Source organism: Acomys minous (assembly GCF_964271855.1).
Source record: "Acomys minous genome assembly, chromosome: 2".
Lineage (NCBI taxonomy): Eukaryota > Metazoa > Chordata > Mammalia > Rodentia > Muridae > Acomys > Acomys minous.
Window position 1 is genome coordinate 128,103,701 of NC_140484.1, and position 12,853 is coordinate 128,116,553.

General features: G+C 42.4%; 1 long non-coding RNA gene across 1 annotated transcript in view; it reads left to right on the plus strand.

The window, feature by feature from the left end:
- The window catches only part of LOC311592802, a 1,166,031-nt gene that overhangs the window by 809,711 nt on the left and 343,467 nt on the right, over positions 1 to 12,853 (plus strand). The gene's annotated exons all lie outside the window — the stretch shown is intronic.

Below are 12,853 nucleotides of genomic sequence, written 5' to 3' on the forward strand. Positions count from 1 at the left end.
CAGAGCTGGGAGAGACCATGGCAAAGGATGCTACAGCAGACTAGAGACTCTTCCATTCCTTAGAGGTAGAGATAAAACGGAGTTTTAAAAGAATTTCTTTTCTTCTCCCTTATGCTTGAAGTTTCTGAAATGTTCTAATTATAATGTCTGTATTTCTATCATATGAAACCACCTGAGTCCAAAACCTTGATTACCTGATTCTTTGAGGCCCAGGGGTTTTCTGTGATTAGGGTCTCCTGTAACATGCTGTAAATGGTGCTGCTAAGGGTCATTTCTCTTGAGGATGTTTGTGCAGGTAATCAGCAATCAGTAGCTCATATATGGCTAAATTCCAGAGTATAAAACACATCTACCATGTACACCCAGTAATTCCATACCTCACCTACTCCACCCTCAGTCAGACACCCCCGGCACACACAAGTACACACACGCACATGCACACATGTGCACACACATGCACATGCACACACATGCACAAGTACACAGATGCCTACACAGACTTCTAACAGCATTGTATTGCTGGATACAGTAGGTGAACTGGGAGTATAGGTTCTGTCTGAGGTTGCTAGCTACCTTCCTCTCACTGAGACAGCTAATCTCCACCCTCCCTTGTCAACCTCAGAGTTTTTAGCCAGCTTTCTTCCAGATACCACACCAGCAGGCCTCACCTTGCTGCTGACCCTGTTGGTTTGACTATGTGCCACCAGCAGGTTTTGGCTGTTGTATTTGTCACAACTTAGCACATTTTTTCGGCCCTGGTTATTCTGTTTGACATTCCCACCTTTGCCTCATGGTTTAAGTTTTATCTTCAGTTTCAGCACTGACTATCTCCAGCTTCTTCCTGTCATGTGATAATGGCAGGGCACTGAACATAACCTCGGCCTCACAATCACTCTTGGGACTCTTTTCCCCTCACATTCCTTCCACGTCTTAAAACTGTGAGAGACAGCTTAGTAGTTAAGAGCACTGCTGCTCATCCAGAGGACCCAAGTTTGGTTCCTAGCACCCATGTTGTACAGCATATAACTACATGCAACTCCTGCTCCAAGAAACCCAATGCATTATGGCCTCTTCACAGACCTGCGCTTATATAGCATATTCATATTCTCTCTCTCTCTCTCTCTCTCTCTCTCTCTCTCTCTCTCTCTCTCTCTCTCTCTCATACACACACACACACACACACACACACACACACACACACACACACACAGACAAACAATACAAACAAAAATTTTAAAGCCACTGATGTAGTTTTTCAGTTATTCTCTATGTTGCCAGACAGGAAATGGCCATTGCTTTAATGTGGCGGGAACAGGAGGCTGGCACAGATCTCATTCATCCAGAGTGTCTGTTACCCAGCCCATGCTCTGTGCCTGTTCTCATGAAGCAAAACTCCATTACTGACTCAACCGCTGAAACAACCCATTTGTAGCAGTGCCAAACTAATGTTTATTAGTTTATTTCATTTGAACAAGGCACTTGTTTGCTTTGAAACCAGGAAGGCAAAAATGCAGGTAATAAAAAGGCCCAACTGCTGCTGTTTTACATTTTTTTCCCTTATCCTCTGCCTTGCAAAGTCAGAAGTGCATTAAAAAGTAATATTGTGCTGAGCTCAGACATATGCAAACGTCTCTAGATATCTTGTCTCAATAAAGTTTATAGAATGCAATCCCAAAGGTCTGACAACAAAACAGAATAAATCGCAGGGCTCATAAAAATATAATGCATGCTTTTTTTTCTTACATAAACAGGAGGGGATGCAACAAGAAGGGAATATCTGGGCTGAGGTGGTGGCCCGTTGACACAGTAGTCTTTGATCATTAAGCCCAACACAGAAGGAACTCACTGTAAAATACAGATATGCATGGAGACATAGAAAAAATGGATGGACATGTTGCAAGTGGTATGGGTTTTTCAGACACTCTCAAGTTCATTAAAATATCTGGAAAATTCCTCATTTAACATTTCAACCAAGGTTTTTTGGATGACTTGCTGCGTGCCAAATGTGGGGTGGGGCAATCCGAATGTAGAAGACAATGTGGCATCCAGTTTTGAGGGACTTAGTCTTGCAATAAAGAAGCATGCATCAAAAAACTAACCCCAGAATAGAATCTCCTTGAGTTCTCAGCACACTAATCAGATACTCTTATTTTGGGTCACTGCTGAACTATTTGCTACTGAGATTCAAAGAGAGAGGTGGGATCATCGCTTTCAGTTGCCTATCCAATGTAGCCCCACCAGGATCCAATTACATGTTCCAAGCCAGTGCACAAACAGTTAAACTAAATGGGTCTCAAAGCAAAACCAAAAGTCAAGTGTGTCTGGGGAAAGGAATAATATGGAGGCGGTGGGTAGCTGGGATGCAAGGGACGAGAGCGAATGTGTGGGGAGGGAGTAATCAGAATGCTTTAGATAACATGCACGAAACTGTCAAAGACCAAGAAATCTAAGTAATAATGCACAATTTCATGAGCTCTAGTTTATTATTGCATGTATCAGTAGTGGGGTATAATGTGGGAGATGTAATTGTTTGTCCTTTTTGATCACTCACAATGTAGGCTGCTTTCCTTTAAACCACTCTATGGTGTACAAGATCTGGTAGGTACCAGTTCTTGTCCAAATGTGCACATGAGAAAACTGAGGCAGAAGGAGTTTCAATGACTTGCCCAAAGTCACTGCCCTCTAATTGGGACCTTGACAATTTTGCTACAGAAGTGTGTGCTGTGTACACTCTGAACAACTTCCCAAGCTTTAGGTAATACTTCTGTTCCTATTCCCTCTCCTGGCCTGTCTGGTGACTGAACACAGAGAGAGGCAAGGTGCCAAAAGTGGCCTCGGATGAGGAAAGTGCTGTCATCTTCTGAACTCGGTGCTGTAGGCCACTCTCTGAAGGGTTGGGAAAACCTCAGCCGCTCACTAGCCTGAATCCTACTCCTTAACAGGTTGGCTCCCAGACAGAATTCACACTGTGGCATAGATGTCATCTAACCTTATTGTGCTGGCAATTTCATATCATGTTCTATCAGGATCTGTCTGAATTCAGACGGCCTTCCTCTGGAAGATCACATTACTGCTTGTTTTCATCAAATTCTGCTCTGAGCCTCCTGAATGTAGAGCTTGTGGGCTGCCACAGTCCTGCACACGTGGGGCAGTTTTTGAACTGATGTGGCGTATTTGCGGGAAGGCCAGGTCTCACTTGTGGGATTTGGAGCACTTCTAAACTGGAAAAAAAAAAAAAGAGGTATAAAATGTGTCAATATTCCTATGTGATGAATGGGAATTACTGCACATTGGAAAGTACAGGGCATCCCACAGAAACACTCTACCTGTATTTTGCTATTCAACATTGGGAATTCTCTGAAGGGAGCATTAGACATGCCTATTTGACAAATAAATGCAGAAGTTACGTGAGCTTCATTCCACAGAGCTGTTCGGTAGCAGAGGTGGAGGTCTGTGAGACTGCAAGGCCTGTACTGAGATCATAACGTCCAATTAACTTGATCGTAGGCTAACTTCTTAATAAAAACCCCGGAGGTGAAGGTGTCAGACAAGTACAAGCACAGAACACTCACTCAAGACTTAGCCTGACCTGCTAAGCAGGGACAGAAGCTACAGAAAGTGGTGTTCCAATATTGCGCGGCATAGGAAGGCAATGCAGTGCTGGAAGATAAGCTTTGCTCCTTTTCTTCATGAATACCTCGCCCCAACAAAAGCTTCGAGTAAAGAAACCTTATCCTCTCAGTGTGCAGATCTCTCTGCTCATCCTCCTGTGGACTTCTAAGGGCTCTGTGGGATGAAGAACATGGGGCATGCTGGGAAAATCAAAACAAGTGCCTCAAAGCCCTCACCACATGTAATCTTGGCATTGGGCAAGTCCTCTGATCACCTAGTGAATAACCTGCCATTGGGATGGTGTGCACTTATTGTTAATTTCATGTATTAAAAAGACATAATGGCATGAATGAGGGAGTTAAACAAAGGTGCCTGACTAAGTGAGCGTTTCAACTCTCTGAAATAAATTAGTGTCTTCTAAGTTCATATATGAGTTGATGAGACAGATTAAGAAATAGTATTTACTCTGATTGCATGAGCTGTAATTGGCCTCAGAGACTTGAAGCCACCGGTTCCTACAAGGTCCTGGGAGGTCTGGCTGGAGTTCATGAACATAAAACTACCAATAGAAACATCAAGAATTCAACTGTTAGAGTGGAGGACAGTGGGAGTTTTTTCGTGGGTGTATTAATTTCCATATTCCTTATGAGACCCTGACTCTTGCAAGTATTTTGCATTGAATTACAGGAAAATTACGAAAGTCTCAACAGGCTGGTCAGAGCTGTGTTAATGGTTGTATATCTGATAAGACACCTTGACATAATTTAAGTTTTAGGTTTCCTCCACTTATTGGAGAGAGGCTAACATGCATATGATCTCACTAGTCATAATCAGAACATGTTTTGTGCCATTCAGAGCATGTTCACCTCCAGAGACATGGTCAGGCAGACAGTGACCAGGGAGGGGTTCCACTGAAAACAAGAGAACATAAATAGATAAAATGCCTCCTTGCTCATTATGCATCTGGCAGCGTAGGTTGACAGGTCACGTGCACTTTGGCATCAACCAGACCTGAGTTCATTCCCTGATCCAGCCTGGATCATTCCCACTATGACTGGGCCAGACATTCTAAGTTTAAAGGTCTGGGTTTTATTGCCTTACTGTACCAACCAAGAAGAATGCATGCAGTAAACCCCGACCCCCTAGCCATCTAGCCAATGGACAGTGCATTCTCCACAGTTGTGTGGAAAGCGGGGACTCACTCTCACATGAACTCTGATGGCCCCTGTTTGACCACTTCCCCTTGGTAAGGAGGCCTGGTGGCACTCAGAGGAAGGGGAAGCAGGCTATCCACATGAGACCTGATAGGCTGTGATCATATGGTGGAGGAAGAGGTCCCCTTCTATCACAGGCTTAGGAGAGGGGAATAGGATGAAAGAGGGAGGGGAGGGAGGGGGCAACGGGAAGATTCAAGTGAGGAGATAACAATTGAGATGTAATCTGAATAAATTATTTAAATAAAAAAGAAGTATATTTGTGTCTTAAGTTTATTTATAATTAAGTTTAAGAAAAGAAAAATATATAGTATTATAAATATTAGGGAAAATCAAGCTATGGGTATTGTATGCCTTTCTTTACAAAAAAAAGTTAGTTTATCTCTATAAAAAGACTGGTAAATATTTTGACTTTCCTTACAAAAGAAAACCTAACAAACAGCAAGATTCCATAGGCATTTGACTAAATTGCCTGAGTGTGGAAGGGTGAAGACTCTACTCAGGCAGAGCTACCCATGATGTGATATTTCTTGCAGCCCACCTCTGAAACCTCACTCAATTACATACACACACACACACACACACACACACACACACACACACACACACACATATGCACACACATGCACACAGGCAGGCTTGCACACTTGTACTCTCACATGCATACACCAGAGGAGGCTGGGAGAGGGAGGGAGATGGTTTCGGTTTGTCCCATGAATTGTTTCTCCCATTGCACAGGACAGTTAGGCTATGGTGCAAATTATGCTGCAAAAGCAGCAGGCTCCTGTCCTGGAGTCTCTACGCACTCCCACTCAAGGACTGGAGTTAATTCCAAAGAATGGAATTAATTTCCCACAAAAGATTTTTATTCTTTATAGACCTAAATAGTGTCTAATACTTGGTCTGATAAATTGATTAATTATACTTTTTATTAGACCCTTATTGAGGCAGAGTTGGGGGTAAAGGACAGTTACCTAATAAGATGCTCTTATATGGGTAGAGGCTTAGCCTTCTGTCTGAAAACAGCCTGTACTGAGCACGACTTCGGCACTGAAGAAGTCCTGGGACTTTGTTCTGTCTTCAAATCATCAGCCCATCTATTGGAGTAGGATGTCAGCAAAAATCCAAAAATCCACACAATGGGGAAAGGGAATAGCTGGGCTCTGACTCAGCCTTTCTGAGCATCTATTTGTTCACTAGTAAAATGGGAACATAATTGTTATTAAAAGGCTTTTGTTTGTAGTGCTGTTGATTTGCACAGAAATTTAAATTGGTATCAGACTAATAGGATTCAGGGTAGAAGCAGTAGAGCTATCTTCCTGTATTCTTCTCCATCGGGTCAATGTGAAGACAAAACATGATTGTGACAGGTATGTCCCCCAAACACTAAACATCAACAGCAGTGCAAGTATCCTGAACCTGACCTCTCTCCCTCATATAGGTGGATGAGGTCCTTCATCATTGTGATGCCTAACCAATCATGACTACTGGAATCCCATGCAGCAGAGATGGATGACCTAGTATTTCTAAGTCAGCTTTTCCCCAAATGTGCTCTAGAAGACACTAGGCTTGCCATAACTTACAGAAGGAAGAGGAGGGATGGCTGCAGTTGAGAAGTATTGTATGAGAGAAGAATAAGTGATAGCAACTTTAAAGAAAAGAAATTTAAACGTTGGCAGGCTTCTATCTGGGCTGAGGAGAAGACTCACCAGGCAGGGCTTGCGAAACAAGCAAGAGTACCAAAGTTCAGATCTCCAGTGCCTGCATAAACGCAGGATGTGGCAGCTCTCATTTCAGCCCCAGAAGGCATAGACAGGGGAGTCCCTGGACCACATGGCTTATCAAAACTAGTCATATCAGCCAGCACAGGGCTTGACTGAGAAATCCTGCCTCAGAAAGAATAAGATGGGGAGAAATAAGGGAAGATTCCGAGATTCCCAACATTAATCTCAGCCCCCCCAAACATGCATATGTCCATGGGCATCCACTCACACCTGTGTGACCACTGTGCACCCCTACACTTGCATCCACAAATACACAGACCATACACATGTACGCACAGAACCGTGGGAGAGGAAAGAATGAGGGCAGCTCACCAAGAAAGTTCCCACTATTGGTTTGTACATCAGCACATTAAAACAACAATCCTGTGACAGGCATGGTAGTGCACACCTCTAATCCCAGCACTGGGGAGGCAGCGGCAGGAGGATTTCCAGGATTGTCCAGGTCATCCTGGTCCACATAGTAACTTCCAGTCTACCCTGTCTCAAATTAACTAACTAAATAAATAACAATACCAACTGAAAACTTTTCAATATAAAAGTACGTGAGTTTGGCTAGGATCCCAGTTGTATTGAGCCCTAAAGCCTCTTGCTTATGAAGACCTTCTGCATGTTAGAGAAGCTGTTTACTTAAATGCCTCATGCTCGACCAGCACCACCCTGCCTGGGAGCAAATAATAAAATGTAAACACGTTGATTGCCTAACTTTTTTTTTTTTCTCTATCAAGGTAAAGAACTTGTTTGCATTTTAAGTAGCTAGGAGTCTAGTAGCTGTTTTTCTTTAAGTGACACTTTTATTTTTTCAAACTGAAGGCACAGTGGCACATGGGACACATGTCTTGTATGAAGAAGAAGAATATGTAAGAGACTCCAAAATGGAAATCTGATGCCCGTTGTCTCTGGAATGTTTCAGCCACTGGACAGGTGAATGTGCCCTTCTTACAGCCAGAGAGAGAAAGAAAGAACAAAGAAGGAAGGACAAAGGAAGTGTCCCAGATGTTGGGGACTTATAAGAAACTTTAGCAAAATTTTATTTCTCTATTGATGAAGTTATTTAAAAAGAATGCATAGTGTGAAATGTGTGTTATTGTTTATACATTTCCTCAGCACTGAAACAAGGAAACAAACAAAAGGCTAAGCTGGGCGTGGTGGCACTTATTTGTAATCCTAGAGCTATGTCCAGACGATCAGAAGGACAAGGGTACCTTGGCTGCAAAAAAGTTAAAGGAAAGTCTGAGGGGGTGGCAAACAATTTTTACAAATGAGTAAAACTATCTAGTCTATCTGCCCTCTTTTTCTCTTCCACTGTGAAAAATAAAATAGAAGAAAAAAAAAAGAGAAGAGAAAGGAAAAAGGGAAGGAGAAAATGCCCAGGTTGAACTGGCTGATAGTGGACCCAAAGCTTTCCAAAACTTATTTTTGATCACTGTACTTTATCGGTCTCATGTGTTAAATGGGGTTAATAACTACTTTATAGTGTAATGGTGAGGATTAAATTCCGAACGTGTCCAGATTTTGTGTCTGCTACAGGACAGACTGTGTGTGTCTCTGTTACCAACCCTTTCTATGTGTCTGGATGCAAGAGCTCCCATGTATTCATCATCCCCATGTCCACATTCATGTCTATGTTCTTAGTTCCCTTCTCCTCCTCTTGTCTTCACTCTCACTGGCTCTCCGTCCTCCTCCTCCTCCTCCTCCTCTTCCTCCTCCTCCTCACTTCTTGGCCCAACAATGTCAAAGCAGGTCAAAATCAAAACAGTCAGACAATAAGAAGACAATGATGTAAGACATTGGAATCCTGGTGTTGTAGTTAGTCACAAATCCCACTGTCCTCTTATCCTCTTAGAGGAGAGTACCAGGATTGTACTTCCAGAAGATAATTCCTGACCCTAGCTTTCATAAGTCTATACAATCCCCATTTCTATTTGCTCTCAGTCATCACCAGCTTCCCCTTGCTAGACTTTAGAGGAATATATAGAAAATGTCTGAGACTAGGCAACGTATGTCATGTTAGTCCTGAGATCTGTTTAAAAATATGTGAAGTTGACTTTCAGAGTGAAAACATTAACCAACATTATATTGAAAGCTAGTATGTGGCTCTGCACTTCACTAGATGGGAAGCAGCTAGCCCCAGTTTCCATTCTCCAACCTAATTTTCATCCTGGTATCTCTGTAGCATCTATTGAAGAGAATCTTGGGAATTGCCACTGGAAATTCGTTTGTACATGAGGAATAGAGTGAGCTCATTATAAAAAGTCATGACTATGTGAAAAATAAAAGTAATATATTTCCATTTAAGTAAGAATGGGTGAAATTCTTACTTTAAATTTTGAGAAATTCGTAGTGATGCCTTAAAACTGAGCAACCTAAAGGGTAGAAAATACATCTAATAGTTGGACCATCAGTCCTGAGCAATATAGAGGAGACATGAAGATTTCCTGGGGCCCAGTTATGGGCCACCAAAGAATACAGTCTCCTGTAATCCTGTGTCCATGTACTGATTCCAAGGCAGTGACTTCTGATGCTCACATACACTAAAAAAAGATGTGTAACATATAGATCCATGAAAATCAAAGAGATAAAATCTCAGTACTTGCAAATTGTTATGAATTTTGAAATACAACATGTATTATATCTTTCCATGGAAAAGCCAAGTTTTAACATACAAACTTTCATTATTGCTAAAATGAGGTGGCATTATTCATTTGAATAATATATTAATGTTGTATTTTTAGAACATTATATAGTACAAGTACATACTGCTCTTCAAAACAAACTAAAGCAAAGCAAATTATATTTATCTTAATTTGATAAGATAGCATGATTATTGTATTAGAGCAAATGAGATATCTGGTGAGTGTATCTCACAATATAAGTCCTAATGCAATGAACTGAATCCCATTTTTAGTTCCTGCATCTATCTAACTTGGTTGTTGTTCCCTGTATACATATTTTAAGTCTCCTTTAATCCATGATGCCCTGATATTGTTTTTAAAAAAAGCTTTTGAAAAATGTGTTATACAAACAAAATGTTAGAACTAGTGGAGAAGATAGGTGACTAATATTACAGGCATGGATAGGAACTGATGAATGGTGTGCCAATAGTATAGCCTATACCATGTTATTAAGAGAGGGGTGTGGGAGTGGCCTGGAGGAACTGCAGCAAAGGCTTCAGTACCCAGGCACAGGCTGTTACCTCTCACTAATGTGCATGTGGTGTCTATCTTGGTCAGTGTTCTATCCCTGTGAAGAGAAACCATGAGCACAGCAACACTTATAGAGAAAAGATTCCTTACAATGTCAGAGGTTCAGTGTACTGTCTTCATGGCAGAAAGCATGCTGACGCTGTGCTGGAGACGTAGCTGAGAGTTCGACATCCTGATCTTCAGGCAGCAAGCAGGAACAGAGAGCTACTGGGCCTGGCTTGAACATTTGACACCCCAAGGCCCACCCCTAGTGACACACTTCCTCCAGCAAGGCCCTGTCAAGGAGTGCCGTTCCCTAATGAGCAGGCACTTAAATATATAAGGCTACGGGAGCCATTCCTATTCAACACGTCACAGGCTCGTTCTGGACGAAGCGTAGACACTCACACATGTTGTGACAAAGCTTCAGGGGAGGGCTCAGCCCCTTGGGTCACGGCTAGTCTAGGAGGACATGCTGGCCTGCATGACTCAGTCTTGCTATCCAGGTCCTGTGACATATGTTCACACATCTCTTAGTTTCTTTATGATTTCGAAGCTTTATGAAGCTACTGTCCATTCCCCCAAGAAGAACAGGGCAACCAGAGACTTAACCTTATTTCAAGACTCAGATGCTCTTTCCCCTGCAAGGTTTTGTGCCAGGTAGATACGAATCTGACCGGTTTCTATTTTACCTAGTAAATCCAGCTCCAGGGAACCAAACACCTTCTTTGGGATTTCACAGGCTTCTGTACTCACATATACATGCCCCCCCAACACACACTTCACACACACACACACACACACACACACACACACACACACACACACACACACACACTGTGCGAGCATAATTGCAGTGCTGGGAATTGAACATAGAACACAGGACTTTGCAGGAGCTAAATGAGCACTCTACCACTGAACTACATCCCTGATCCCTTGTGTGATATGATTTTCTGCTGTGCTTTGAAGAGCATACAGCTTCTGTGCTTTTTTTCAATATTGTTCCTTAGTCTTCATTCCCTGGTATTCTGAGTCAACCACTGTATAGTTCATATATCATAGATGGTATAGATTCTGTTATGGTTCTTCAGATGTGTTTGCTTGAAGTATGTTCATTTCTTCAGTAACTAACTTGACTGGGCTCAGAATCCAGACTCAGGATTTTCTTTTTTTTTTATTTATTAATTTATTTATATTACATCTTAATTGTTATCCCATCCCTTTGTATCCTCCCATTACTCCCTCCCTCCCATTTTCCCCTTACTCCCCTCTCCTGTGACTGTGACTGAGGGGGACCTCCTCCCCCTGTATATGCTCATAGGGTATCAAGTCTCTCCTTGGTAGCCTGCTATCCTTCCCCTGAGTGCCTCCAGGCCTCCCCATCAAGGGGACGTGGTCAAATATGGGGCACCAGAGTTCATGTGAAAGTCCCCACTCTCCACTTATCTGTAGAGAATGTCCTCAGACTCTGGATTTTCCTGGTACAGAATAACTAGAACCTTTTCGCTAATTTTCTGTATTTGTGATGATTGCATGTAGCCTCTCTAAATCGTTCAAAGGCTAGCCAAGGGTTGGGGCAGAGCTTTGCGGCAGCATGTAGAACTCCACCTCATGTACTTTCTCCTTTATTGAATTATCTACTTCACTTTATGTTCCACTGTTATCTCCATACCATAACCTTAGAAAAAGCTATAAAGTACAGCTTTATAAAATAAAGCACCTCTTTTCCTTCCTTATTCTACATCATTTTGATTGTTCTAATGTGCCTGTACACAGTTTTTTTCATGTAGTTTATACTTGTTATACAATAATATTGTTCAAATAAGAACAGCTCTGATTGTCAGTCAGTGGGAACTGCCCTACTGTTTTAGTGGGTGTGCTTATTCTTAGAAACATCTTGTTATAATTCCCATCTAACATGTACATTAAAATAAAACAAAGAGGGACTGAAAATACAGCTTAGCATTAAGAGCATATAGTACTCTTGAAGGTGGCACTAGTTCACATTGGGTGGTGGCTTTCTGTACCTTTAAATCCAGGGAATCTGGTACCCTTTCCCATGGGTATCTGTACTCAAGTGCACATGCCCCCCACCCCCAACACGCACACACTCATACACATACACATAATAAAATTAAATCATGAAAAGGATGAACCAAACATTTTGAACAACAAAGGGAAGGTGGAATCTTCAGTGCAGGAACTCAATGGGGCATGTCTATGAGCAAGCCTAGGCACAAGATCAGAGGAAAACAGATACCTGCAGGGAGGAGGAAAGACACACAGAAGAAGCTCTTTTGGTTCTGTCTGACCACAAGGTGGAGTACGATGAGGTACTTGAAAGTGATTGCTGCATAGTTATGGTTCTGGACTGCGCAAAACTAGGCTCACCCTGAGGACTGGTGCAGAAATTCTCAGGCCCACTGATGAGTTGAAAGCTGGTCAGTAGCATGATCTCAGCTGTGTTGTGGCGAGTTCACTTTAAGGGTCAAATAGAATGAGGGTAAGACCAAAGAAGAAGAGACCAACTAGGAAGTTCCAGGTGTGTCAAAAAAAGAGAGGAAAAAAAAAACAGAGGGAGAACTTAGGGACAGAAGGAGAGGTAAAGGGGGATTTGAAAATGGATTAATTTTCACACAGGATGCTATGGGACCCCAAAGGATAAAGCCAATAATTCTAACTAGACTGAGAGATAGACTGGGACTGTAAGATGCCTCAGAAGGCAAAAGCAATTGCTACACAAGCCTGATGGCCAGCTTTCTATCTCTGGATCCCATAGCACGTGGTATGTTTGTATGCGCTCTCTCTCTCTGTCTCTTTCTCTCTCTGTCTCTCTCTGACTATCTCTCTCTGTCTCTCTGTCTCTGTCTCTCTGTCTCTGTCTCTGTCTTTCTCTGTCTCTCTCTGTCTCTCTTCTCTCTGTCTCTCTCTGTCTCTGCTCTCTCTGTCTCTCTCTGTCTCTGCTCTCTCTGTGTCTCTATCTCTCTCTGTCTCTCTGTCTGTCTCTGTCTCTGTCTCATCTCTCTCTCTTTCTCTCTCTCTCTCTCTCTCTCTCTCTCTC